Source organism: Trachypithecus francoisi, unplaced genomic scaffold (assembly GCF_009764315.1).
Source record: "Trachypithecus francoisi isolate TF-2019V2 unplaced genomic scaffold, Tfra_2.0 Contig00759, whole genome shotgun sequence".
Classification (NCBI taxonomy): Eukaryota; Metazoa; Chordata; class Mammalia; order Primates; family Cercopithecidae; genus Trachypithecus; species Trachypithecus francoisi.
The window spans coordinates 9061-36658 of record NW_022680877.1 but is presented as its reverse complement, the minus strand read 5'-3'; the positions used below and the strand labels follow the sequence as shown (position 1 = coordinate 36658).

At 45.7% G+C, this 27598-nt stretch overlaps 1 long non-coding RNA gene and 1 other non-coding gene across 2 annotated transcripts; both read right to left on the bottom strand.

Annotated features, from left to right (window-relative positions):
- Window positions 1-8305: 8305 nt before the first annotated feature.
- On the bottom strand, window positions 8306-23590 carry LOC117088428. The gene is made up of 3 exons (XR_004439215.1): window positions 23302-23590; window positions 22064-22067; window positions 8306-8316 (listed from the first exon to the last, which is right to left on the bottom strand). It is a non-coding gene; the product is annotated as an uncharacterized LOC117088428 (long non-coding RNA).
- LOC117088449 lies at window positions 23301-23464 on the bottom strand. The gene has a single exon (XR_004439235.1). It is a non-coding gene; the product is annotated as a U1 spliceosomal RNA (small nuclear RNA).
- Window positions 23591-27598: the final 4008 nt, after the last annotated feature.

Sequence of the window (27598 nt, the reverse complement as noted above, 5' to 3'; positions counted from 1 at the left end):
TTGATGTATAATAGTTGTACACATTTTAGGGATACATGTGATATTTTGATAAACGTATACAATTTGTAATGATCAAATCAGTGTAAGTAAGATATCAGTCACCTCAAAATTTTATCTTTATGTTAGGAATATTCCAATTCTTCTAGTTGTTTTAAAATATGCAATGTTATTCTGAATTATAGTCTCCCTAATATACTATCAAATACTAGAACTTATTCCTTATATTAGCTATATTTTATATGCATTAACTAATATCTTTTCTTCCTTCTCCCCATCTCCTTCCCAGCCTCTGGTAACCCCTAATTTTTATATATTATATGACATATGAATTCAATTTTTTTTACTTGTTTATTTTTTATGTGGTTGCAAATACGTCACATCCATTGCTTAAAAAGAAAATCCTCGGCCGGGCGCGGTAGCTCAAGCCTGTAATCCCAGCACTTTGGGAGGCCGAGACGGACGGATCACGAGGTCAGGAGATCGAGACCATCCTGGCTAACACGGTGAAACCCCATCTCTACTAAAAATACAAAAAAAAACCTAGCCGGGCGAGGTGGCGGCGCCTGTAGTCCCAGCTACTCCGGAGCCTGAGGCAGGAGAATGGCGTAAAACCCGGGAGGCGGAGCTTCCAGTGAGCTGAGATCCCCCACTGCACTCCAGCCCGGGCAACAGAGCAAGACTCCGTCTCAAAAAAAAAAAAAAAGAAAATCCTCAATCATTTGTTGAAATATTATGCAGTTTTAAATACATTGCTCTTTCAAGATTGTCAAAAATCTGTTCTCAATATATGTATTGGCTTGTATTTGGACTCTATTTTCTTTTGATCCATTTAATTGCTCACATGCCAAAGCATCCATTGTGGCCATTACAACTCTATGATTGTTCTTTATATCAGGTGGAGCTAGCCCTCCAATTTTGCTGTTCGTTAAACAGGCATTTTGGCTAAGCCAGTTCATGTTAATTTTAGAATCAGCTGACCATTTTCTACCAACGATGCATTCTGAAATTTTGAGTCGGATTGCATTGAATTCATAGATCAAATTAGAGGAAATGAACATCTCAACAATATTGTTTGTTCAACACATGAACAAACAATATCTTTCCAGTTATTAGGCCTGCACTATGTTCTTTGTGAAATATGCTGTACTTTTCAGTCATATTCATATATATGGATTTTATACACTTGATATTACTGTAAATGGTATTCCTTTTACATTTAAATTCTGCCATGCAATTGCATAAATACCATTTACTTTTGCATACTGATCTTTTTTTTTTTTTTTGAGATGGAGTCTCGCTCTGCCGCCCAGGCTGGAGTGCAGTGGCCAGATCTCAGCTCACTGCAAGCTCCGCCTCCCGGGTTCACGCCATTCTCCTGCCTCAGGCTCCTGAGTAGCTGGGACTACAGGCGCCCGCCACCTCGCCCGGCTAGTTTTTTGTATTTTTTTAGTAGAGACGGGGTTTCACCGTGTTAGCCAGGATGGTCTCGATCTCCTGACCTCGTGATCCGCCTGCCTCGGCCTCCCAAAGTGCTGGGATTACAGGCTTGAGCCACCGCGCCCGGCCGCATATTGATCTTATATCCTGCTAGAAACAAATGCTTTTTGGATTCAGGTTTGCTCTGCCAGTCGCAATATCTTTGGAAACTTGCATATTTACCAGGTATGAAGAATCTTTCTCATTTCAGTTAGAGCTTTGTCACCAGCCCAAGGGAGAGGAATGTCCTAACCCATATCAAGTTCTGAGGTTGGGAAGAATTTGTACTTTGTAGACAAATGCATGTGAAATGTTCTGTATGTTCACCAATAAGTTTTCCTTAAGATTACTCATGCAGTTGATAAGGCTGCCCATTTGCACTTGTGTTTAGCTGTAATACTATAGTTGTAAAATTTAGAAGCCAATGTTCTCCCTTAGTTTTAAATTTAATATTCAAGAATCTACTCCAGCATTATGTAGTGCCAGAAACTTTGGGATGATATGCAATGATATGTCCAGCAAATATGAGTTTGTACCTGATCCTTATTAGTCTTACTTCTGATGTGATCTAGTATAAGATGAGACCTCTAAGAGCTTTAAAATAATTAATAATGGCAAGCTGAGGAGGTTAGTTTGCGGGATATTCAGTAGCCTTAGGCAACAGTAGTTCCTACTCTGTAACTCAAGTGGGAGTCCACTCTTCAGTGTGTCAGCATCAAGACCCTGATCTGCAGTGGAATTTGCAGCCCCCTGCTGTGTCAGCTTCATTACTTCAAGGGAGGGTGAAAGCCTTCAGTTCCTTAGGTCACAACTGACACATGGAGCACATTTGGTACCTCTTCAGTTACTGACCTTTATGCCCAATCATGGCAGGATTGCTCACCAGAGAGATTCACAAGATCACATTCCCAATGCATCAGATCACTGTGTCACAAACACACACATAAAGCATTTATTTGTCATTATGTATCTCTCCTGAATTTCCACCTTGATAGGCAACATGGCTCACAAACAGCTTTAAATTTGGTTTCTCAAATGTCTGTCTAATGGTTTACAAAAGTCCATTTATTCAAATGAATTTATCTTACAGTCTGGTTGTCTATTGTTCCATGCTGTGCCTCTGTGACATAAACCGAGAGTCAATATATAAAAAGATTTATTTCCACTGGTTTATAACCAACCAATAAATAGTATGCCTGTTATATATAGTTCTGTGCATTGGGTTGCCAGTCTCCTTCCTTCTTTTACCTGATTTTTGTTGGAAGTGGAGATGATGTAATGTTATGGGTCACTTCTATTAGCGTCCCTGGACTACAGTTCTACCATCTGCTTTTTAAGCTGTTTTACCTTGTTATTATAAGATCTGCATATTTGTGAGCATCATTTATGTTAATAGTTAACCTCTGTGGTAGTCACTTCTTTGGTTAGGTCAGAGATTAAATCTGAAAGTTAGAAATTCATTCTTTATTTCAGGTGTGTGCGTGCTGTTGTGTTGATCCCTCTCGTCTCTCAGAAAAGTCATTGTAGGCCCAAGTCGATAAAGGGACAGACTGTGAAAGAATGGATGCAGAGCATGGACTAACTATGTAGTGCCCACTGAATGAAAAACTTTGCTAAAGTTGCTTTTCTGCGATTGTCTAACATTCCTCTGAGTCACCTCATCTGCTGCTTAAAAATCCCAAAGCATTTTCTTCACCGTCTTGTGGCCATCGTTATAAACTCCACTCTGCTCCTCCTACGTCAACTACCACAGTCTGTTTCATTGCATGGCCCTAAAGGCAGAGCCATGTTTCCAACTTTAAGTGCACTAAGGGTATCCTGTTTCTGCAAAACCAATGGATGTCAGTGGTTCTCTTAGGGTTTTGGTTTTTTTGGGTTTTTTTTTCTTTTTTTTTTTTTTGACATATAAGGCCATAATTGGAGTAATGTGAAAAATATTTTTTCCTCCAGAACTTATTAGATGCTGCTATATACAATATTTTTTCTATCATTACACTGTAATGTATCCCAGCTATGCATTTTATATTTCCTAAAACTTCACTTCTGAGAAGGCCCTTCACATGTTTTTAAAAATTCATGGCCCACCCAGCAGCATTACTAAGTCTTTTGGTGTCTGGCCTCATGGTTTTTCTGTTGATTTTCCTGCTGTCAACATGTAATCTGTGAAGTGAAACAAAGGGAGGGGATCCAGGCCAAGACTTGGTAACATTCAATTATGACAGGCGGCAGTCAGACACTATGTGCAGGGATCCTCCAGATCCTGTTTGACCAGCATCTCTGGGAGGTTAAGAGCCCAGCCTGTCAGAACCACTATTCATTATTATCAACCCTTTCACCAGAATGCACCTGTGGGTGTCAGCTACTGATTTTCTCATCTCCAGGCAACTCATGCTGAGCTGGGAGCAGAAATCTCAAGCTCTTGTCACTAAGGACTCTTCTGGGCTTCCTCTGTATCACCCACTGTAACTAGCATAACGCTTTACCCACAGGGGCTCAGCAGATGCATTTGTTGAGCTCAACAATTGAGAATCCAAGTTGTCTCGATAAGTGAGATGTTAGAGTGTAGAGAATTGAATAGGGTAGGCAGAGGAACAAAACAGGTTGTCATTTTGTTGTTGCTGTTGTTGTTTCTAAGAGTATAAAAATTGTGACTGGCAACTGCTGGGGAATCTTAAGGCAACACTCTAGCCCCTGACCCCCCTACATTCTCACTCCATTCATGGAAGCTGCTTTACTCCTTTCCACCTTAGGTGTTTAATCTATATTAGAGGATAAAATACACAATTTCTAAATGCTAGTACTATGATTAATACAGAATTTATTTTGGACATGGATGAATCTTGGAGTCTGCAAAGCATTTAAATTACCAGACAGAGGCCGGGCGCGGTGGCTTACGCCTGTAATCCCAGCACTTTGGGAGGCCGAGGTGGGTGGATCACCTGAGGTCAGGAGTTCGAAACCAGCCTGGCCAACATGGTGAAACCCCGTCTCTACTAAAAATATAGAAAATTAGCCAGGCGTGGTGGCACAGGCCTATAATCCCAGCTACTCAGGAGGCTGAGGCAAGAGAATCACTTGACCCGGAGTCAGAGGTTGCAGTGAGCCGAGATCATGCCATTGCACTCCAGCCTGGGCAAAAAAAATGAAACTCCATCACAAAAAAAGGAAAAAATAAATATATATATTACCAGACAGGAGATAGATCATCTGTGATTACTATGTCAAGGACAATTTTCGAATACTTGTTAAACTCACCTCTTTCTTTTCACAGCTGGCCAGGACATAGTCAGTAGCTACTGATACCTTGAATACCTTGGCTGTGTTAACTGTTTTGAGCCAACATGGAGCCAAGGTGTTGGTTGTACCTTGAGATGCTGACATCTGGCTGAAGTCCAGGGTCACTGGCCCAGGACAGGTCATTCAGCTATTTGAAAAAAACAGAAGCGAGACCAGGCCATCCACTGGGGTCATCTCCATGCAGCATGGGCCGCTGGTTCCAATGAACCCACCATCACTATACTTCTCAGGAATCGCTGGTCACTAGACTGAGAGTTCTGTGACAGCTGAGATCATGTCTTACTGATCTCTGTGTTCATGGTGCCCAGCTCAGGGTCTAGCACTGAGGGAGTTCTCAGGAGAGTGCTCATCAATTATTGAATAAAAGTGATTGCAAACCTCCTCTCACCTGCATTCCTGTCCCAAATGTCCTGTCAGGGGTGCTGAGATTTCTCCCAGGATGCAGCAAATCCCTTTCCTTAGACTGGCCCTTGCCTTACACCATTCATGCCCCAGGATCCCTCTCTGTGGGACCTTGGAGGAAAATGAGTCTGTTCAAGTCCTCTTATGGTTCCCCGTGTCATTAGGAGCAATGTCTTCGCCTAAACTCCCATTCTCTGGGTTGCCACAACACCCCAATGTGGGGGAACTTCCATGTTTTCTTAAAATGCTATGTTTGTGTTCTTTCTCTCATGGGCTTGAGTTCCTTTAGGGAGACATTAATATCTGAATCCCAAGTGTTTAACACAGTGTAAAGAAAATTAAACATCCAATAAATATTTATGAGATACCATTTGGAAACCTCCTTCAAGAATATTATAAGTATCACTGCTTTGTATACTAGCAAGGGACACTTACTCTAGCACCTGACCTAGGGCAGAGCTTTTTTTTTTTTTTGAGACGGAGTCTCGCTCTGTCACCCAGGCTGGAGTGCTGTGGCCGGATCTCAGCTCATTGCAAGCTCCGCCTCCCGGGTTCACGCCATTCTCCTGCCTCAGCCTCCCGGGTAGCTGGGACTACAGGCGCCGCCACGTCGCCCGGCTAGTTTTTTGTAGTTTTTAGTAGAGACGGGGTTTCACCGTGTTAACCAGGATGGTCTCGATCTCCTGACCTCGTGATCCGCCCGTCTCGGCCTCCCAAAGTGCTGGGATTACAGGCTTGAGCCACCACGAGGGCAGAGCTTTTTAATGTAAGAATGGATGTCTCCAACCCTTCTCCCAGCATGGTTATTCCCTCTAACCCACACTGACCTGAAGAGCATCCACTGCTACGGCAGCCCCAAGTTCGAGGCTCCTGGGTCTGGGGGAGGGGGGCTCATGGTCGCATCTTCCCCCTCTTGGAGTTGCTGCTGCCCCTCACTATAAACCAGCTCTGATCCACCCCATGGCTCTCCCTTGCCAGGGGCAGGAAGCTCCTGTGGAGTAAGTTTCTCTCAGTCCCCACTGCTCAGCTCGCGCTGCTCCCTGAGGGTTTGGATGATGATAGGCATTGCCCATTTCCCCTGAGGCTTCTGTCCCAATTTGTCCTTATTCCCCCCTTCTTTGGTTTCCATGTACCAATGGCTTGTCCTTTGTGGGTTGTTCTCATCCCCTAAACCTGCTGACTTTCTTTCTTTCACCTGTTCCCTCAGTTCTGGGCTTCCAGGGTGCGGACTCAGCTCAGGTTCCTACAGGAGACACAGAGTCAGGTCTCAGCTGCAGATCCTGGGCAGCGTTAAAAACCATGTCAGTTCCTCAGAGACTCAGAGAAAACACAGCAGCAATAAGCCCCTACTTTACTGAGAAGAAAAGTGAAGCCAAGAAAGACTAAGACTCTCCCAGGCTCCGTCACCACATGGTGGCAGCAGATCAACCACACAAGCCTTGGTCTCAGCCTCCAGGTCCAAAGCACCTAACTCACCCTCCAGGAACTCACTGCTGCGTTTCAGAAAACTTTGAATCAAAAATAGCAATTTCCACTGTGAAAACAAAAATAGTAAAAGGGCATTTCCTTGGACAAACCCTTTATCACGGTTCTGTAGTCCTAGTATTTATACTCGGTCAGTTGTCATTCGCTGGCTGGTAGATTGGGGCAGGGAGGACATAAAGATTAAATAGTGCTTAACACAAGCCTGCTTTCCCAGTCTGGGATCTCAGCTCCACCATTCTTCAGGGAGTTTCCTCTGCTGTAACTGCTGGAGAGTCTCAGCCCTCACGTGGGTCATTTCTCCATGACGATACCTGTTGTTTTCTTCCTCTCTTGGAGACAAGAGAGGGCAGAGATTGGTTCTGGGTCTCCACAATTCTAGGTTTTTTCCTAAACCAGCCAGGTCAGCTGAAAGCAATCATGACAGAGAGGTCAGGTCAGTGAAGAGGGTCCCAGGGGAGCAGGGGGTCACAAGGACAGCCCTCATGGAGATGGTCAGGGTCATGACATGGGCAACATTTGACTAATTCTGCTGGGGATGATGTGCCAAGGATTAAGGGGAGGATGCTGCCATAAGGAGAAAGGGGAAGAACCAAAGGAGTAGGAGAAGAAGGAAAATAAAATTATTTCTGTAAAAATAGAAAGAAATGCAGAGCCCAGAGGCAAAGCCCGTGTCACAGAGGGTTAGTTCCAGGTTGTGGATCCTAACCAAGAAATTCCTGCTGGGCTTTGCTCAGCCCCATTTCAAAAAGGTTTTGGATCAGTGACTTCTTTGGTACTTCCACTTTCCCCATTTGTGAACAAGAATCACTAGAATCGTTTTTCTATGTCCGTCCCACCATTGCACACTGAGGGCAGATAAGCTGTTTGTTCAGTTCAGTTTCACAGGTTGATAGAGGGAAGGGAATTATGTCAAGGATCTGGACTTAATGGACCCTCAGAAGCCTCATTCACACTTGGTGTAGATGATTAAGATGAGATTTTAAACTTTTGATCTGGTGTGGTGGTCTACATAACATTTTTCACTTTGAACTAATGCTTTAATGACATGAAATTTGGAAACCTTAGGGGAGAGGATGAATGTATTTTGCAGATGGGGGAATGTGAGTGTCTGACTGTGGTAGGTGGGATTTCTGAAATGGTCCCCAAACATGCCACACTCTTGTCTCTGAAGCCTGTTAAGGTGATGAGACATCATTCCTGTGATTATGTTGTTACATGCCAGCTATATGATTTTAAGATGATGAGGTTACCTGTGGAAACTGGATCTAATCACATCATTGCATACATGCCAGTGGTTTCTCTAGCTGTCAGGAGAAGGTGACGTCAGGAAGAATGGGAGCTTCAGAAGGACTCCATGAGCTGTAATTGGTTGGAAAATGGAAAAGGCCAGGTGAGAAGGAATGGAGGTGGCCTCTGGAGTTAGTGTCTCCTGCCCGACAGCCAGCACAGAAAAAGAAAACCCAGTCTTTCAACCCCCCCAAAATGAATTCCTCCTACACCTGAAGTGAACTTGGAGAAGCAGCCTGAGCTCCACATAATTACATAGCCTGGATTCAGCTTCCTAAAACCCTTATCATGGAACCCAACCTCTGTTCCAGACTTCTGTGGTTTCAATCCACTAGTTTGTTGCATGTGTTAATAGGCAGCAATAGAAAACTAGTACAGATGCCTATCTCTACTCTTGATTTATTATTTCAGATACATGGATGCTAACCACTCTAAGAGAAAAAAAAGGCCGGGCGCGGTGGCTCAAGCCTGTAATCCCAGCACTTTGGGAGGCCGAGACGGGCGGATCACGAGGTCAGGAGATCGAGACCATCCTGGCTAACAAGGCGAAACCCCATCTCTACTAAAAAAAAAAATACAAAAACCTAGCTGGGCGAGGTGGCGGGCGCCTGTAGTCCCAGCTACTCAAGAGGCTGAGGCAGGAGAATGGCATAAACCCGGGAGGCGGAGCTTGCAGTGAGCTGAGATCCGGCCACTGCACTCCAGCCTGGGCGACAGAGCGAGACTCCGTCTCAAAAAAAAAAAAAAAAAAAAGCAAAGAACTACAGCAAAAATCTTGCACTCACCTTTATGTCACTATTCTGGAGCCCTTGTAACCTGAAGAAGACCATGAGAGGCATTCCAAGCACGTGAGGAGTATCTCTAATGTTACCAACCACATTTCTGAAAGAATAAAGATGGTACAATACTAACTCCACATAATCTTATGTGCTTATAAATTCACCATCTATATTTATTATAGCAGATTTTTTTTTTTTAGCTCCTTCATTTAGGCTTGCCAGACCAGGTTTGGTAGCAACTACCAGTTATCAGTAAAAATGAAACAATTCACAAAGAGCAATGAAAAGGACTATTATTAAGTTCCTCAAAAAAGTCCCTAAAATGCAATATTTCCTCTAAATGTCACAAAAGTAAAACAATTAGTCACTATAAAAAAAATCCCAATCTAAGAAAGGTTGAAATTTAATGATGTCGGTTTTCCAAATTTTTATTTTGTTGAGGCCCAGTCATGGGCATCAGAGATTAGGAAATGACTATGCAGAGGCTTGAGGGAATTTGGGGAAATGACAAAAATATTCTAAAGTGTGACTCTGCTGATGACTGAATAATTCTACAAACCTCCTTAAATGATTACATCATAGATTTAAAATTGGTGAGTTTTATTACAAGTAACTTTTTTTCTTTTTTTTTTTTTCTTTTGAGACAGAGTTTCACTCTGTCGCCCAGGCTGGAGTGCAATGGCATGATCTTGGCTCAATGCAAACTCTGCCTCCTGGGTTCAAGCGATTCTCCTGCCTCAGCCTCCTGAGTAGCTGGGATTACAGGCACACGCCACCACGCCTGGCTAATTTTTGTATTTTTAGTAGAGACGGGGTTTCACCATGTTGGTCAGGCTGGTCTCAAACTTCTGACCCCATGATCCACCCACCTCAGCCTCCCAAAGTGCTGGGATTACAGGCGTGAGCCACCACGCCTGGTCACAAGCAACTGTTTAAACGAAATGTCTGGTTTCAACTCTGACATATAAAGAGGTAGGAAGTCACCATTTGTCCTCACAAGAAGAAAAAAGCTGAACAAACTGAAAACCAACAACTCTTCTTAGATGGCCAGAGAATTGAGTCACTGCCACCCTGAAAACTGGAAAGACAGGCAAACACAGGGAGTCACAGCTTGCCAGGAACAGAAGCTGCTGGAGCCAGCACCTGGGAGGAGCACTTAAAAGGTATTGACAGATTACTAGAAGCTGAGGGTGGCCTGGGTTGAGCATTAAAAACTCTCTGAGAACCAGTCATGTGGGGATATCACACTTTCCTAAGTCTGACCACTAGGAACCCAACAAGGTTCTCATAGTGAAGATGAGAAAAAATCCCTGAGGATTGGCTCTGCCAACTTCAGGACACATTGTAAAGCTACAGTAACCAAAACAGTGTGGAGTTGGTGAAAAAAGGTAAAACAGACTTGTAGATCAATGGAAAATGAAACAGAGCCCAGAAATAGACCTACATAAATATAATAAACTGATCTTTGATAAAGGCGCAAAGGCAATTTAACAGAGCAAGGATGGCCTTTCCAACAAATGCTGCTAGAATACCTGGACACCCACATGAAAAAATACATAAATGTACACACAGATCTTATAACTTTCACAAATGGATCTTATAGCTACATGTAAGGTTCAAAACCACAGGACTCCTAGGAGATAACACGGGAGAAAAGCTAGGTGACTTTGGGTTTGGTAATGATTTCTTAGAAACAGCATTAAAAGCACAATCCATGAAAGAAACAAAATTGAAAAGTTGAGCTTCATTACAATTAAAACCTTCTGCTCTGTGAAAGACACTGTTTTAACAGAATGAAAAAACAAGTCACAGACTGAGAGAAAATATTTGCAAAATACAGATCTGATGAAGGGCTGGTGTCCAAAATAAATGAAGAGCTCTTCAAACTCAATAATAAGAAAGTGAACAACCCAATTTAAAAGTAGGCAAAAGATCTGAACACCTCACCGAAAAGATGTACAGAGAGCAAATAAGCATATGTCATTAGAAAATTGCATATGAAACAATGAGGTAACAGAACCCACCTAAAATCTGTAAAAAGTGACAATCCCAAAAGCTGTCAAACAAACAGAGCTACAGGAACTCTCTTTTTTTTTGAGAGGGCGTATCGCTCTGCCGCCCAGGCTGGAGTGCAGTGGCCGGATCTCAGCTCACTGCAAGCTCCGCCTCCCGGGTTTACACCATTCTCCTGCCTCAGCCTCCCGGGTAGCTGGGACTACAGGCGCCCGCCACATTGCCCGGCTAGTTTTTTGTATTTTTTTAGTAGAGACGGGGTTTCACCGTGTTAGGCAGGATGGTCTCGATCTCCTGACCTCGTGATCCACCCGTCTCGGCCTCCCAAACTGCTGGGATTACAGGCTTGAGCCACCGCGCCCGGCCAGGAACTCTCATTCACTGTTGATGGAAATGCAAAATGGTACAATCACTTTGGAAAATAGTTTGGAGGGTTTTTTTTATTTTTTATTTTATTTTTTCACAAAGCTAAACATAGTCTTACCATATAATCTTGCAATGGCAGTTTGACTTATTTAGCCAAATGAGAGGAAAGCTTGTGTTCACCCGAAAACCTGCACACAAGTATTTACAGCAGTTTTATTTATTATTGTCAAAAACTGGAAGTAACCAATATGTTCTTCTCAATAAGTGAATGGATAAACAAATTGTGGGGTATCCACACAATGGAATATTAGTCAGTGATGAAAAGAAACGAGCTATCAAGCCATGAAAAGACATAAAGAAACATTCAATTCATAAGGCTTGAAGGAAGCCAGTCTGAAAACCTACATACTATATAATTTCAACTGTAGGACATTCTGAGAAAGTAAAAAAGACAGAGATAGTAAAATGATCAGTGGTTGCCAAGGCTGAAGGAGGGAAAGGAGGGATGAATTGGTGAGGCACAGGGAGTTTTCAGCAGTCAAACTATTACATATGATACTGTATTCAGGAGTTATGACACTGTAATTTTCAAAACCCACAGAATTGTTTAAAAAAATAAGATAAAAGAGGGAACACTTAATGTAAACTATAGACTTTCATTGATGATAGTTATCAATATTGGTTCATCCAATCTAACAAATGTACCACACTACTGCAAGATACTAATGGGGGAAATTGTGTATTGAAGGACAGGGAGGCACATGGGAACTCTCTATGGTAGCAGCTCAATTTAACTGTAAGCCTAGAACTATAAAATAATATATATTAATTTTTCTAAGTTAGCATGTGAAAGCACTATTCAATTTTGATGGCATCCTGATATCGTGTGGTTAGTACTTGGCATTGAGATGCACCAACCTGGGGTCAGAGGAGTTGAAGATTTCAATGTCTGTGCCTTCACCCTCTGTGCCTGGGGGTGCCCCTGGAATCCAGATGGCAGATGAGTTAGGTCGTAGTGACATCAGCATTCCCGACAGTGTAGGTTCCAGTGAGGACAGGGTGACACCACCTTGGAGGGCAGAACTTGCTAAATACTTGGAACCACAGATCAAAGGAGGAGACAGGGAGGAACTGCAGGCTACAGAATGAGCTCCCTGACTGAAAGATAAAGGCAGCTTCAGAGAGTTTGGCAAATTTTGTGAGAGAATTAAGTCAGAAAAAGAACTTAGATTTCAGTGCAAAGTGGTCTATTTAAAAAGAAAGAGAAGGAAGGAAGGGAAGGAGGGAAAGAGGGAGGGAGGGAGGGAGGAAGGGAGGGAACTTAGATGAAGACTAGAATATCTGGGAGTGGGCTTAAACCATCAATCATTTCCATTAATGGCCACATGCTAACGAATTATAGCACAGAGATAGCATACTGTAACATCAAATACAGTCAGTATGGGGTGAGAAGGTGCTCCCCAACTTCTCCATTCTCTTCTGAAGACACATTCTCCTCTGAAGAACGCAGATATTGAATCTTGCCTTTGGATAAGATTCACATGAACGAGCTGGGGCACCCGACTCCAGATTACACCAGGCCACGACCTTCCCTGCTGCCCCTTGCCTGCCTCAGAGGCTGTCCCACAGGTGGGGGCCTCAGCCCCAGGTCTGATGTTGTCCATTTGCTTTCTCACTGGGCTTCCTCCTTGCACTGACTTCCACTCCCCCACGACCCAATGAGTGGCCACGTGGGAAAGACACAAACTGGTCATGCCCCTTTCTCTCTGACACCTGTTGATGCCTGCAGAGGTGAGCTGCAGACCCACTCTATGAGTGGTGACTTGAGACTTCCTCACAATCATGACACTGTCCAAGAGCAGGGCCTGGCGCTTAATAGCCACACCATGAAAGCTCGGTGAAAGAAGGCATCCGCCACAAGGTCCTGGAGGATGAAGAATTCCACTGTGGTCCATAACGTTTTAGTCCCAAAAGATCCCAGATTAGGAGATGTGAAAGGCTTTTGAAAGTGGCCATTCTTTTAAACCATTATACTGGCCACTGCACCATGTTCCCCCATCCTGGGCACTCTGGAGGGCACCATCTACAGCCATACCCATCTCCCCACGCAGGACAGTGCAGCAGCGTTAGTTTGGGGGAGAAGAGAACACTTGTCTGCTTAAGTAAAATCACTTACACCTAACCAGGTGCAAGGGCACTGCAGGTCGTGGGTGGCATGCCCTGGTCATGCTGTGATGTTTAGGGGCCATGACATCTACCCTTTGAATCCGAATCATAATTGAGAGGGGACTCTGTCCCTATCTAGCTGGCAATGCCTTGTGATTGGATCTGGCAGCTCTCCACACCTGCTCACTTTGTGGGAGGCAGCTCTTGGCACACCAAATTAGGACGATTCAAAAACCAGAGCCGGGGCCCGGCACGGTGGCTCAAGCCTGTAATCCCAGCACTTTGGGAGGCTGAGACGGGCGGATCACGAGGTCAGGAGATCGAGACCATCCTGGCTAACACAGTGAAACCCCATCTCTACTAAAAAATAAAAAAAAAAACTAGCCGGGCGAGGTGGCAGGCACCTGTAATCCCAGCTACTCAGGAGGCTGAGGCAGGAGAATGGCGTGAACCTGGGAGGCGGAGCTTGCAGTGAGCCGAGATCCGGCCACTGCACTCCAGCCTGGGCGACAGAGCAAGACTCCGTCTCAAAAAAAAAAAAAAAAAAAAAAAAAACCAGAGCCTTGGAGACTTCACTGCAAGCCCTGGACAGCGGGAGCTGGTGGCATCTGGAGGGTGGAGTCCAAGAGGTAGCAGCACTGAGGCTCCACACACCCTTAGGAGGACTATAAGGGGCAATTTCTTGGCAAGTGCCTACTTCCCCAGGAACCTCCGCCTAGATGGAAATGGGCCCCACACCTAGCTTTTCTCTGGACAGGCCCTAGCCAGGCATCCAGGGTACTGGCTGAGTCCTGGGCAATGCAAATGCCTGTGTGCTGACCTTGCGGTGGCTGGAAGGAAGCACCATGATCTTTCCACTTGGAACTGGACTTGCAAAGACGATGGCTCCTGCTGCTTTCAATTTCCTTGGACTTTGGCAATCAGATTTAGCCTTTTGGAATGGGAAGATGACTCTTTTGGGTCACCCCAGGTATGGTGTTGCCTTGGATCTGCCGGTCCTCCCCAGGCCTCAAGGACTGGCTGACGTTCATCATCTCGGTTGGTGTCACCGCACTCACACTCCCTAGCAAAGATCCCCCAAAGTGTGCTGACTAGGAACATATTCCTCAACTTCCTCTCAGATCGTGGTAGTCCATTCTTCTGTTAGTGTAGACTGCGTGTGGGAGGTTGGTGGTGGGTAGGGTGGGAGCCTAGAGAAGGAAGAGAAATGGTAGCCAAGAAGGAACAGAGAAGGAGGGGGAGGCAGGAAGTGTGGAGAGCTGGAGGGAGCTGGGGAAAATGGGTGTGGGGGTAGTGTGAGGAAGACAGAGAGCAGGAGAGACAGGGGATTGGAAACAGAATGAGAGGAGGAGGAGAAACAGGAGGAGAAGAAAGCAGAATAAGAAGAGGGAATTCCAGCATATCCCAAATCTTATTCCGGAAATGGTCATCAGTGCTCCATGGATAAAGGGAAAAGGAAAGTTGCAAAGGAAAAGAAAGAAACCCCAGCGGGTAGGAGGTCTTGGCAGAATGTTTATTTCAGGGCAGAAAACTGGCAACGCAGGCAGAACTGGTGGTTTTAGTGGAGACCTAAATATAGTTCTTCCCTGACCCTAATCCGGAAAGGAGATTAATCGCATTCTCTGAGATAGAAACCTAAAGAGAAGGGCAGAGAGGTAAGTCTGGGGCGACTCCTCCTACTGTAGATTAAAGGTACTCAAATCCCATGTGACAAAGAGAAAAAAACACCTGCAAAGGAAATTCTGGTGACTATGGAGGCTGAGAATTCACTTGCCAAATGCCAGTAACTGAGAGCATTCTCAACAGCTGGTTCCGTGGGGTAATGGTGAGCACTCTGGCCTCTGAATCTAGCCTATCCGAGTTCAGATCTCGGTGGGACCTTGTTGTTTGCTGGTCTTTTACTCTGTTGCCAGAAGACACTCTGGGAAGCAAACTCCCCTCTCAAAGACAAAGTGAAAGGATTGGGGTTTACCTCTGCCCTTGTACCAAGTCCTGGGTTAGAGAAGAGAAAGGTTTGGGTCCTGGGGAAGGAAGCTCCGTGGCTGCAAGTGCCCAGGTCCCTCCTTCTCCAGCCTGGCAATGCGTCCCCTGAGATGTCCCTCCACCTCTCCCGTCCCCTCCTCAGGGGTCCGGGTAACAGAAACCGGCTTCTCGCAGGGGCCTGGTCCACAGGGAAATTGCCCAAACGTCCAATCGGAGTCACCAATCCTGGTCCCAGCCCTGGGCGAGCCTCCTGGCCCCTGCAATCAGAGGCCCAGACCTCGCAGCCAGCGCCTCAGCAACCGAACAAGTCTCCACCACCTCTCAGGGCGACCCTGGGCCTCGGGGTGAGAGGTCTCCTCCACTAAAAAGGCAGCCGCCCCTCAGTCCGAGACCCCGAGATTCCTTTCACTCGGGACATCTCGTAATGACACCCGTTGTCTTTTTGGTAAGTAAACGGTGGCATGAGAAATTCTGATGGGGTTAGCTCAGTCATTGGAGATTGTGTCTCAGTTTAGGGTCGATGGTTCGAGACCTAACTTAGGAATAACACTGTTTTATTCAGATGGCCCGTCCTATTCCTAACGTTAATTTATACTGTTCTTCATATTCAGATTTCCAAGCCGAATGTCTAGCTCCTATGTCTCTATTGCGGGCCCTAAAAGTTGTTATTTCACTAAGCTTTGGAACCTGACTCCGGGAAATCTCATTCTTTCGTCCCAAGATTTCAGCCGGAAAGAGAAATCCGCGCGGCGGCCTCTTCAAGCGCCCGGGCTGGGAGCGCGGGTTCTGATCCTTGGACTCCCGCAGGGCCACGGGTAAGAGGAGCCTGAGCAGCTCCCAGGGTTGAGTGCGGGTCGGTGGGGGCGGCTCATGGTGGGTCTTGAGAGCAAGCTAAGATGTCCCTCCGGGCGCTCAGGACCATCACTCTGATTTTCATATTTTGAAAATATGAAAATTTTCAGCGGTTACGAAGGACTGAAAAACACCGCAGTCTTTGAGGGGCTCAGTTTGGCGGACGTGCAGAGGCGTGAGGGTGGGGGAGGGGAGAGAGGTGCCTTGTTGGCTCCTTAGAGTGGACTGGCAGGAAGGAAAACACAGAAGATCAATTTCCCCTTGCAGGCTGGACTGCAGGGCCTGGGATGGAAAATTGGACAGTCAAAGAGTAACGATATGTAGAGGTTGGCTGCATGCATTGAAAATTGTTATCCCTCAGGCCTGTAACCCCAGCATTTGGGAGGCGGAGGCAGGCGCATCACGAGGTCAGGAGATGGAGGTCATCTTGGCCAACACAGTGAAACCCCGCCTCTACTAAAATACAAAAATTAGCCGGGTGTCTTGGCACCTTCCTGTAACCCCAGGTACTCGGGAGGCTGAGAGAAGGGAATCGCTTGAACCCGGGAGGCGGAGGTTGCAGTGAGCTGAGATAGCACCACTGCACTCCAGCCTGGCCACAGAGCAAGACTCAGTCAAAAAAAAAAAAAAGAAAAGGAAAGAAAGAGAGAGGAAGAAGGAAGGAAGGAAGGAAGGGAGGGAGGGAGGGAGGGAGGGAGGGAGGATGGATTGTTATCCCTGGAGAGAAGTGTAGGGGGGACCAGGACACTGCTGTTGTTGCTGTTCACCACCAGCTTTGCAGCATATGTAACTCTGATAACAGTATATAGTGCATAAAAAATCATTCCTGTTTACAACCAATTATCACAACTAGCTACAGATTTCTTTGTTCCTTCTCCACTCCCACTGCTTCACTTGACTAAACTTAAAGGAAAAAATTTTTGTTTTTACATATGATATTGTTTAAGTTGATCCTCAGCCCGCCCTCCTCAAGTAGCTGGGACCACAGGTGTACAACACGGTGTCCAGCTAATTTTGTATATTTTGTAGAGACAGGGGTTTTGCCATGCTGGCCAGGCTGGTCTTGAACTCCTGGACTCAAGTGATCTGCCTGCCTGGGCCTCCCAAAGTGCTGGGATTTTGTGCTGGCCTCCATGCCCAGCCATCATTTGTATTTTGAATTTAAATATTTTATAGTCATAAGTATCATTCTTCAAAGATTCTGGGTTTTGTAGCATGTACAGGGTGGGGTTCAGGACACTCTACTCCAAAATATAACACCTTAGGGTACTGAATATTTTATGCTAAAGGAATTTGAGAAAACAACAGAAGCGGCCAGGCACAGTGGCTCAAGCCTGTAATCCCAGCACTTTGGGAGGCCGAGACGGGCGGATCACGAGGTCAGGAGATGAGACCATCCTGGCTGACATGGTGAACCCCTGTCTCTACTAAAAATACAAAAAACTAGCCGGACGAGGTGGCGGGCGCCTGTGGTCCCAGCTACTCGGGAGGCTGAGGCAGGAGAATGGCGTGGACCCGGGAGGCGAAGCTTGCAGTGAGCAGAGATCCGGCCACTGCACTCCAGCCTGGGCGACAGAGCGAGACTCCATCTCAAAAAAAAAAAAGAAAAGAAAAGAAAACAACAGAAGCAGAAAAGTCACTGTCACCCTCCCCCTGCCCTTCTTCCCTGAAGCCAATCATAAGGCTCTCATGTGAGAGGTACCCACTCTGTACCCAGAGGAAATGTGCATTGTTGTGTCTGAAGACACAGCAACACGGAGTCCGACTATGTTTGTCTAACTGAGCAAGACTCAGTCAAAATAAAAAAAAAAAGGAAAGAAAGAAAGAGAGAGATTTGAGTAATAATAAACCTCTGTCCCGGTCACTTAGCTGTCTCTGCATTTTGATTCTTTCTCTATTGCAGAAAGTCTGCTGTTCTCAGTTCCATTGGCTTTTCTGGGCAACCAGCAATGTAAACTCACCAGTTACATCAATAAAAGAGAAACACAAATAGCACATATGCTTGAAAAGAAGTGTAAGTCTGTATATTTCTTTTGAAGAAACACGAAAGGAGGAGGAATGATATGACAGGCAATACACTGTCCTAATATTTTCATGATTCTCCTGCCTCCCCCATATCCTTCTTATCCCAACAACTGCTCCCCAGAAACCTTCAACTTAAACACGGTCCTGCCAGAACTGGGTTTGTCCTTCATTGAGGGAACTGGCCAGCAGCCCGCAATGCAACGGGGCTCTCTCTTTGTTTCCAGGTGGATCAACAGGTCAAGAAATAATAGACACACACAAGATAGTGAAAGCTGGATCCAGGGGTGTCACTGCCTTCTGGTCCTGCGGTGCCAACAATGCACTGGATATACCAGCATTTATTACTAAGTTTAGTGAGGGTGGGGGTAGGTTAGTGAGGGATTTAGGGTCATTTGATTATGAGGTGAGATGGTCACATGGGGATGAAGTAATTATTTAATATAACATCTGTATGCAGAAGAACAGTATACAGAGGTAAGAATTTACAATATAGTGTGTGCATCAGTAATTTCTAACAGAGCCTTAAAACAGAAACACAGTCTTTCCATAACCTATGATTAGCAAGATATTAATCAGCAGTAACAGTTGCAGCAAAAGCTGGTTACAAACAATCCATAGAAACAGGCTGTGAAGCTAGACAACCAGTTAGACCAGAAATTCTCAGAAGGGAATATGAACCCTGAAGAGGCCTAGAAGAGCCGTGTGGCAAGGTGAGGGCATTTATAGCCCCATCTTTTCCATATGGACAGGCGCCCCCCATGCATCCATTTATAGGCTCTCCACGAGGGTCGCATTCCATTCTCAGAGCTATGAACATCTGCTTTTCTGGGATAGGAATCTTGGTGATGTGAAATCTCCCTGACAGCACGTCCGTTCACAGGCTCTCTGGCAGGGGAAAGCACATCACACGCTGTTGGCTCATTCTGGCAGTCCAACCTGGCATTGTCTTTACACCATCCTGCATGCAATTTTGTATTTACAACAATCAGGAGCATTTCATCTTTTATTCCGTAGCAATAGTTTCAGGGTGTCTCCCTATAGTCCTTCCCTTGCATTTTCCTCTCACCTGCCCCACACCCCTTCCAAATCTGTTCTTTCACTTCCAGGTCATTGAGTTTTTCCATTTAAAAATATAAAAGATACAGAAAGAAGATAACCAGTCATCCATATTCCCACTACCTGGAATTAAGTACTGTTCACATGTACATATTTTTCTTCCAAATCATTTTAAAGTTACTCTCATTTTTTTTAAAGTATACATGCTTAGCATAGACCATACCACCAATACAGAAAAAGTACAGATATGTAAAATTTCTGATCACCTGGAGTTCAAAATAACTTTTGTCAACATTAGGGCAACACTGATCGAGTCATGTTCTTCTGATATATCTACAAAGAAAAGAATGTGTATTTTAGCTAGACTGCCCCCCCCCCGCACCCCCGCAAAAGAAAAAACAGAACAATAAATAAAAATACATATATATAGATACACACACACATAATATATATGTATATTATATACACATGCTTTTTTTTTTTTTTTTTTTTGAGACGGAGTCTCGCTCTGTCGCCCAGGCTGGAGTGCAGTGGCCGGATCTCAGCTCACTGCAAGCTCCACCTCCTGGGTTTACGCCATTCTCTCGCCTCAGCCTCCCAAGTAGCTGGGACTACAGGTGCCTGCCATCTCACCCGGCTAATTTTTGTATTTTTTTTTTTTTTTTTTTTTTTTGAGACGGAGTCTCGCTCTGTTGCCCAGGCTGGAGTGCAGTGGCCGGATCTCAGCTCACTGCAAGCTCTGCCTCCCGGGTTCACGCCATTCTCCTGCCTCAGCCTCCGAGTAGCTGGGACTACAGGCGCCTGCCACCTCGCCCGGCTAGTTTTTTTTGGTATTTTTTAGTAGAGACGGGGTTTCACCATGTTAGCCAGGATGGTCTCGATCTCCTGACCTCGTGATCCGCCCGTCTCGGCCTCCCAAAGTGCTGGGATTACAGGCTTGAGCCACCGCGCCTGGCCGTATATACATGCTTTTGTAAAACTGAGCTTAGACTCTTTATTTTACAAATACTCCATTTAATAGTGCATGAATTTAACTGAAGACAAAGAGACAGAAACAGAAATGAAGGAATTCCTGAACTCTCAATCACATTTAGAGAGACACTTTTCTAAAGGAATCCTCTAAAGCTAAACATACATTAAATTAAGTAGAATGCATTATGATTTGCAGTGTTTTTTGTTTTTGTTTGTTTGTTTGTTTGTTTTTGCTCTGTTGCACAGGCTGGAGTGCAGTGGCTCGATCTCCGCTCACTGCAACCTCCACCTCCCATCCACCTGCCTCAGCCTCCCAAAGTGCAAGGATTACAGGCATGAGCCACCACGTCCGGCCTGCAGTGGTTTTCTTACTACTTTTTACAATCAAATTGATTAAGACATTGGTTGAATATGGTACAATGCATCCATTTCAAGTTTGATGACATGTCTACTACTCCAGAAGGTCCTCTTGTGCCCTTTGCAGTCAGTGCCCTCGACTCCCTGACCCCAACATTTAATGATGTAGTTTCTGTCACTATACGGGTTAGTTTCACCTGTTCTAGAAATTCAGCTTGATGGTGCCACACAGGATGCACTCTTTTCATCACTCAGCATGAGGTTTTTGAGATTCATCCATGATAACTCATGTTTCCATGATTTGTCCCATCTTACTGAGGGTAGTACTCCATTGGATGAATATATCACAATAGGTCCATTCACCTCTTGATATGTATAAACCGTTTCCCGTTTGGAGACTATTGTAAACAAAACTGCTAAGAACAGGCTCTTTTTGTGAATATATATTTTGTAAATTCCATTTGTCATTCTTTAGTATTAACTATTTTGTTTTTTCTTTTTTTTAATTTTTTTTTTATTTTTTGAGAGGGAGTCTCGCTGTGTCGCCCAGGCTGGAGTACAGTGGCGCGATCTCGGCTCACTGCAAGCTCCGCCTTCCGGTTCATGCTATTCTCCTGCCTCAGCCCCCCGAGTAGCTGGGACTACAGACGCCCGCCACCACGCCCGGCTTTTTTGTATTTTTAGTAGAGATGGGGTTTCACTCTGTTAGTCAGGATAGTCTCGATCTCCTGACCTTGTGATCTGCCCGCCTCGGCCTCCCAAAGTGCTGGGATTACAGGCGTGAGCCACCGCACCCGGCCAGTATTAACTTATTTTGTAAAAGGATGTCACCTTCACAAGTGCAAAATTCGTTCAAATGTTGCAGAGGCCTGAAGCAGAAGTCTACACAATTTCCTTTGTTATATTTCATAATTAAGGGGGAAAAAACTTTATCTGGGATATTGTTTCCTGTCAGCAAATCCTTAATGTAAGCCACACACGATGCTAGGTGTACTATTAGACTGTCTTCTGTAATTTGTGCAACAACTCTAAGAAGTACTTCATATTATTATTTTTCTGTAACCCTTTCCAACTTGAAGCCTAGCAAATTGAAGGACCTCGCCCAAGGTCAAACAGAAGGCAAGTGGCAGCGCCAGGACCGGAAGAAGGTCTTCCCAATGGCTGACCGAAGCCCAGGTCTTTGTCAGAACCTCGGTATTCCTGATTGAGGAGTTTCTGAGCAAAAGCAGCCCACCAATCCAGTGGCTGAGAACTGCTTGGATATTGGCTTCCAGGCGCATCAGAAATACCGATCAGGAATCCCAAGCATACGTTAGTGATGCCGGTCCCGAAACAAGGGACATTTCTTAAACATTCTAAAAACCCGTTTGCTCATCAGTAACGCAATGAAAGTTGCTTTCGGTCTTGGTTCATATATTTTATATTTGAGTAAGGCAATGTCCGCTGCTGGGGTTAGAAGTAATTGGCTGGGCGCGGTGGCTCAAGCCTGTAATCCCAGCACTTTGGGAGGCCGAGACGGGCGGATCACGAGGTCAGGAGATCGAGACCATCCTGACTAACACGGTGAAACCCCGTCTCTACTAAAAAATACAAAAAAACTAGCCGGGCGAGGTGGTGGGCGCCTGTAGTCCCAGCTACTCGGGAGGCTGAGGCAGGAGAATGGCGTGAACCCGGGAGGCGGAGCTTGCAGTGAGCTGAGATCCGGCCACTGCACTCCAGCCTGGGCGACAGAGCGAGACTCCGTCTCAAAAAAAAAAAAAAAAAAAAAAAAAAAAAAGAGTAATTGGCTCGTCTTCATCAAACTAGATCAGTCCGTAGGACGTACGGCTTCCACTTGCAGTGTCCTGAACACTCGCTGGGCGTCCTGTGCGTTCTAGCCGGTTTTCTTTGGAGCCGGGGGTTTCCGCACCTCACCCAAGACGGGATGGCAGAGGCTTCTCCGGACATGCGGATCTATGCGTGCCGTCCCCAGGGTAGCCACCAGGGGACGCCATAGGCCTTTCTGCCGTGGTCCTCCTTGCCTTTTCCGATTGGGCCAGGTTGTTTCTATTGACCAGGACATTACAGATCAAAAGTGCTCAGGTGGGGTCAGAAACACCCTGGGAGAGACTGGCAAAATGCCCAGAACCGCCATCACTAGGCCTGGGGTTTTCTTCTGTAGTGGAATTCTCGTGCTCATGCAGTGCAGGGAGGATCGCAGCGCGTTTCCGCCAAGACAGGTGAGACTGCGGTTCTGACCTGCGGGCCTCGATGAATGTGCGTTAGGGAACGTGGGCGCCAGGAGACCTCTTCCCCTACACAAAGTAAGAGTGTTACTGTCTGCAAGCGAACGGGGACACTAAGAGCCCCAAAGCCCTTGCTGCTTTCATCCTCTCAAAGAACACTGCCTGCGTAGTTTCTAACTGGCTCTGTGAGATGAGAACACATTCCCTGCTGGCACAGAAATCCTACAAACTCCTGTGAGGACTGCGGTTAGAAGCAGACGCTGAAAGATGACTCGGGGAGCCAGACAAAAAAACACGATGATTTTCACAGAGCATGAAACCCCAAGAGACTGGAATCCACAGAACAACTTGCGCAAAAAAAAAAAAACAGGTTTACGTGCAAAGGAAATAGCTATACAGCATTTGCGATAGTTAAGTTGCGATAAACAGGTTTATAATGGCTGACGTTTCTTCCTGATCGCCATTCAACTGTAAAAATAACACCACACCACTCGCATTACTCAACAAAAAACTACAAAACAGACATTCACATACAATCTGACTTTCAAACGCTACAAAACAGGGGAAAGCGCGAACGCAGTCCCCCACTACCACAAATTATGCAGTCGAGTTTCCCACATTTGGGGAAATCGCAGGGGTCAGCACATCCGGAGTGCAATGGATAAGCCTCGCCCTGGGAAAACCACCTTCGTGATCATGGTATCTCCCCTGCCAGGTAAGTATGAGTTGTGGTACTTCCGCCCCGCCACAGCCTCACATGCTTCACCCTTTACACGCACGGTCACTTACCACGCGCATGTCCTGCCCCCGCCCCCCGCACTGCCCCTACCACGCCACCCCGAGTCCTCCTGTCCCTGACACACACCCAGGACGATCACGTCCAACCGGCGGTCCTGGACTTGCTCCCACAGCACGAGGAATCTTTTGTGGCGAAGCAGCAGCCCCTGCGCTGCTCATCTACATAGGAATCGCCCTATCCGTGATGTCACCGACAGCTCCTTTCCCGGTCCCCGTCTACTCTTCCGCCCCACCCTCCGCCACTCAGCCGACCAACCTGCTGCGGGAGCCTGCGGAGGAAGTGACACCTGCCTTTACTTCCTTTCTTTCCCTTCCCCGCCCCGGTCTCTCCCGAAGAAGTAAGTTCTTAAACTGTGATGCCAAGGACACCTTTGGCCGCCAGCTGGAGCCTATGCTCTCTTCTTCAAATAATGGCTTTTAATGCGCCAACTAGAAAGTTTAGGATTACAGAGAAAACCGGTTCTTTTCACATACAGTTATCCTTGTGATGTAGCTTTCTGCTTGAAGTTAGAAGTCGTTCAGTATCAGAGAGAAACCGTATCTGTGAAACTAGAGGGGCTGCTCAGATGACTGCAAACCAGCCATCCTTGCTTGTTTTATCACTAGGAGTGTTATAAAGACGGTTGTCCAGTTTCATGAATCTTGTAGCGGTTTTCAAATACAGCAGTGTACAAAAATGTGCTGCCCCAGCGGACCACACTGGACACTCAGGCATGGTGCTGGAGTCGTTTTATCATCTCTTCCACTGCCTTCTCTAGACCTTAGCACTTACCTCATGTTAACACTTTATATTCTGCAAAGACAGAAACAAAGTCATCCAAATTTGGCAAACATATTTGGGGGAAATTTTATTTCAGGTGTTTAACTGATTACTTTTAATATATAGACTACAACACCAAATTCTGTGGGACATTTGACAAGGTTCCAGGTTTGCCAATCAAAACCACCAACCACTTTTGACCATAATGACCCATTGGTACATCCTGTGCTAAATTTCACCTGTATTTCTCTTGATTGCACTCACAATGCAACTCAGGGTCACAACAAGCAAAACCTGTTTATTGAATCTGTCTGATGCTTCTAAGAGGTCAGAGATTTATTGGTCATTTCTGATGGTTTGACCTGATGAAATCAGATACCTATGTTGCTTCTAAAGCATTCCAAAATCATCACCTACTCCAAATGCATCTCTGCTGCCAGTGTAAATGTTAGGCTGAGGTGGGAGGATTGATTGAGCCCAGGAGTTCATTCAGGTCCAGCCTGGAAAACACAGCGAGACCTCCTCTCTACAAAAAAAAAAATCAAAGAATTAGCTGGGCGTTGTGGCATGTACCTGTGTTCCCAGCTACTTGGGAGGCTGAGGTGGGAGGATTGCTAGAGCTGAGAGGTTGAGGATGTGGTGGGCTATGATGGAGCCATTGCACTCCAGCCTGGGGGACAGAGTGAGACCCTGTCTCAGTCAATCAATCAATAAATCTCAACCATTTAAAATATCAATGACACATCTGTTTGGCCTTTTAAGTGCATTACTGAATTCTCCAATCTACATTTTTGAGAACAACCTGGGGAATAGCAACATGGAGGTATTTGGCCAAAATGCAGACCCTTTCATTGTCTGCTTCAGTCTATTTTTAAAAATCCTCTAAAGGATTATTCCAATTTGCCCTTTTCAACCATTTAGTGGCCCTGCCTTCTTACACTAGCATGTGAATTAATTGATAAAAATCAGACTATCTGGGCTCAAAAGTTTGGACAATAAGTCAAATTTTCTCCTCAACCCTATCGGATCTTGGAGGCTGCTTTAGAATTAGAAAGGGACATTTTATTTAAATTTCGATCAAGGAAGTCTTTTTTTTTTTTTTTTTTTTTTTTTTTTGATACAGTGTCTTGCTCTGCCACCCAGGCTGGATTGCAATCTCGGCTCACTGCAACCTCCACTTCCTGAGTTCAAGCAATTCTCCTGCCTCAGCCTCCTGAGTAGCTGGGATTGCAGTCATGTGCCACCATGACCGGCTAATTTTTGTATTTTTAGTATAGACCGGGTTTCACCACGTTGTCCAGGCTGGTCTCAAACTCCTGACCTCATGATCCACCTGCCTAGCCCTCCTAAAGTGCCAGGATTACAGGCATGAGCCACCGCGTCCGGCCTAGGGAAATCTTTTATAATATTCTTAATTCACATTTTGGTGAAGCGGTATACAGAACTGTAGGCTCCCCTCTTCCTGTGGGTTTTACCTTGAAAGGGGCTGTCAGAACAGAAGTTTCAGGGAAGGGGCCAGAGCCCTGGGGACTTTCCTCAGGTGACGGTGATGTAAGAATAGGCAAGGCAGGACTGGAGGACTCGGGTAAGGGACTACGAAGGTGCAGGGGCAGGAGGAGAAGGCGCAGTTGGAGGCAAAAGAGACAAAGTCTCCCCAATATTTATCAATTCAGAAAACGTGTCAGTTTACCTCCTTCAGCTTACTTCCTCACTGGAGGCAACTTTCTCAGTTCTTTTAGAAGTTTCTAGGTATTATTGAAGTAAGTCTCCCATTTAATTTGGTTCTAAAACCAAATTTTTCCAATTGTGCACACTAATAATTATTATTATTATTTTTTTTTTTTTTTTTTTTTTTTTTTTTTTGAGACGGAGTCTCGCTCTGTCACCCGGGCTGGAGTGCAGTGGCCGGATCTCAGCTCACTGCAAGCTCCGCCTCCGTGTTTACGCCATCTCTGCCTCAGCCTCCCGAGTACTGGGACTACAGGCGCCCGCTACCTCACCCGGCTAGTTTTTGTGTTTTTAGTAGAGACGGGTTTTCACCCTTTTCCAGGATGGTCTCGATCTCCTGACCCGTGATCCCCCGTCTCGGCTCAAAGTGCTGGGATTACAGGCTTGAGCCACCGCGCCCGGCCTAATAAATTATTTTAAGCATTTCAAAGGATCCCCATTTCCTTGGCTGGGCGCGGTGGCTCAAGCCTGTAATCCCAGCACTTTGGGAGGCCGAGACGGGTGGATCACGAGGTCAGGAGATCAAGACCATCCTGGCTAACACGGTGAAACCCCGTCTCTACTAAAAAATACAAAAAACTAGCCGGGCGAGGTGGCGGGTGCCTGTAGTCCCAGCTACTCGGGAGGCTGAGGCAGGAGAATGGCGTGAACCTGGGAGGCGGAGCTTGCAGTGAGCTGAGAAACGGCCACTGCGCTGCAGCCTGAGCGACAGAGTCAGACTCCGCCTCAAAAAAAAAAAAAAAAAATCCCCATTTCCTTCATTCTGCTTATGACCTTTACTGGTTAGGTGGGTCCAGTTTCTTGGACATTTACAAGAGGATGCCTCGTAAGTGTTATACATAAACCCAGCTGGTGTTTCTAAAGGCGTTTGTTTCTTCACAGTGTGCTAAATTTTGAAGCTTGATTTCCCATAATTCAGGAGCTTTTCAGATGACCAAGGCCTGCAATGTGATTTGGGTCACAGTGCGGTTCTTATGAAGTCACTCCTACAGATAATACCAGAGTTGTGTATCGCTGTCTCAGTGGTTCCCACTGTTTCTAACCACCAGGTGGCCACAGAGTGCATGTGCTCTGGGGTACCCGTCCCACATATACCCTCCCAGAAGAGCAGGAAAGGGGGTTCATAAAGATGTACTTCTGATGGGGAGTGCCCTATGAGGCCACCTTCACATGGTGAGTAATGACCCCGACACCTCTTTAGCGTCCCTGGTCACTTGGAGCACCTGAATGGGTCAGCGGGAGCAGATCACTTCTTTTCTTCAGGGCAGAACACACCTCCGTGCATTTTCCAGTTGAGAACTAACAGGAATTAGTCACAAATGAAAAGCTAAGTCCGAATGTTCAAAACAACATGCTACATAAAAAGAAACCACCAGTGCCTACCTGCCAATACCTTGACCCAGATCTTCCTGCCGAGGAACAGAGGCAGAAAAGGCAGAAGCTCTCTGGAGAGCTCTTTGCCTGACTATGACCCAACCTTCTGTCCTGACACAGAGGTGGAAACGGCAGTTATTTCCCCTGAAACTCAAAGCTCTTACCCACAGGGTAAAGACAGAAAACCTCCGTTCTAG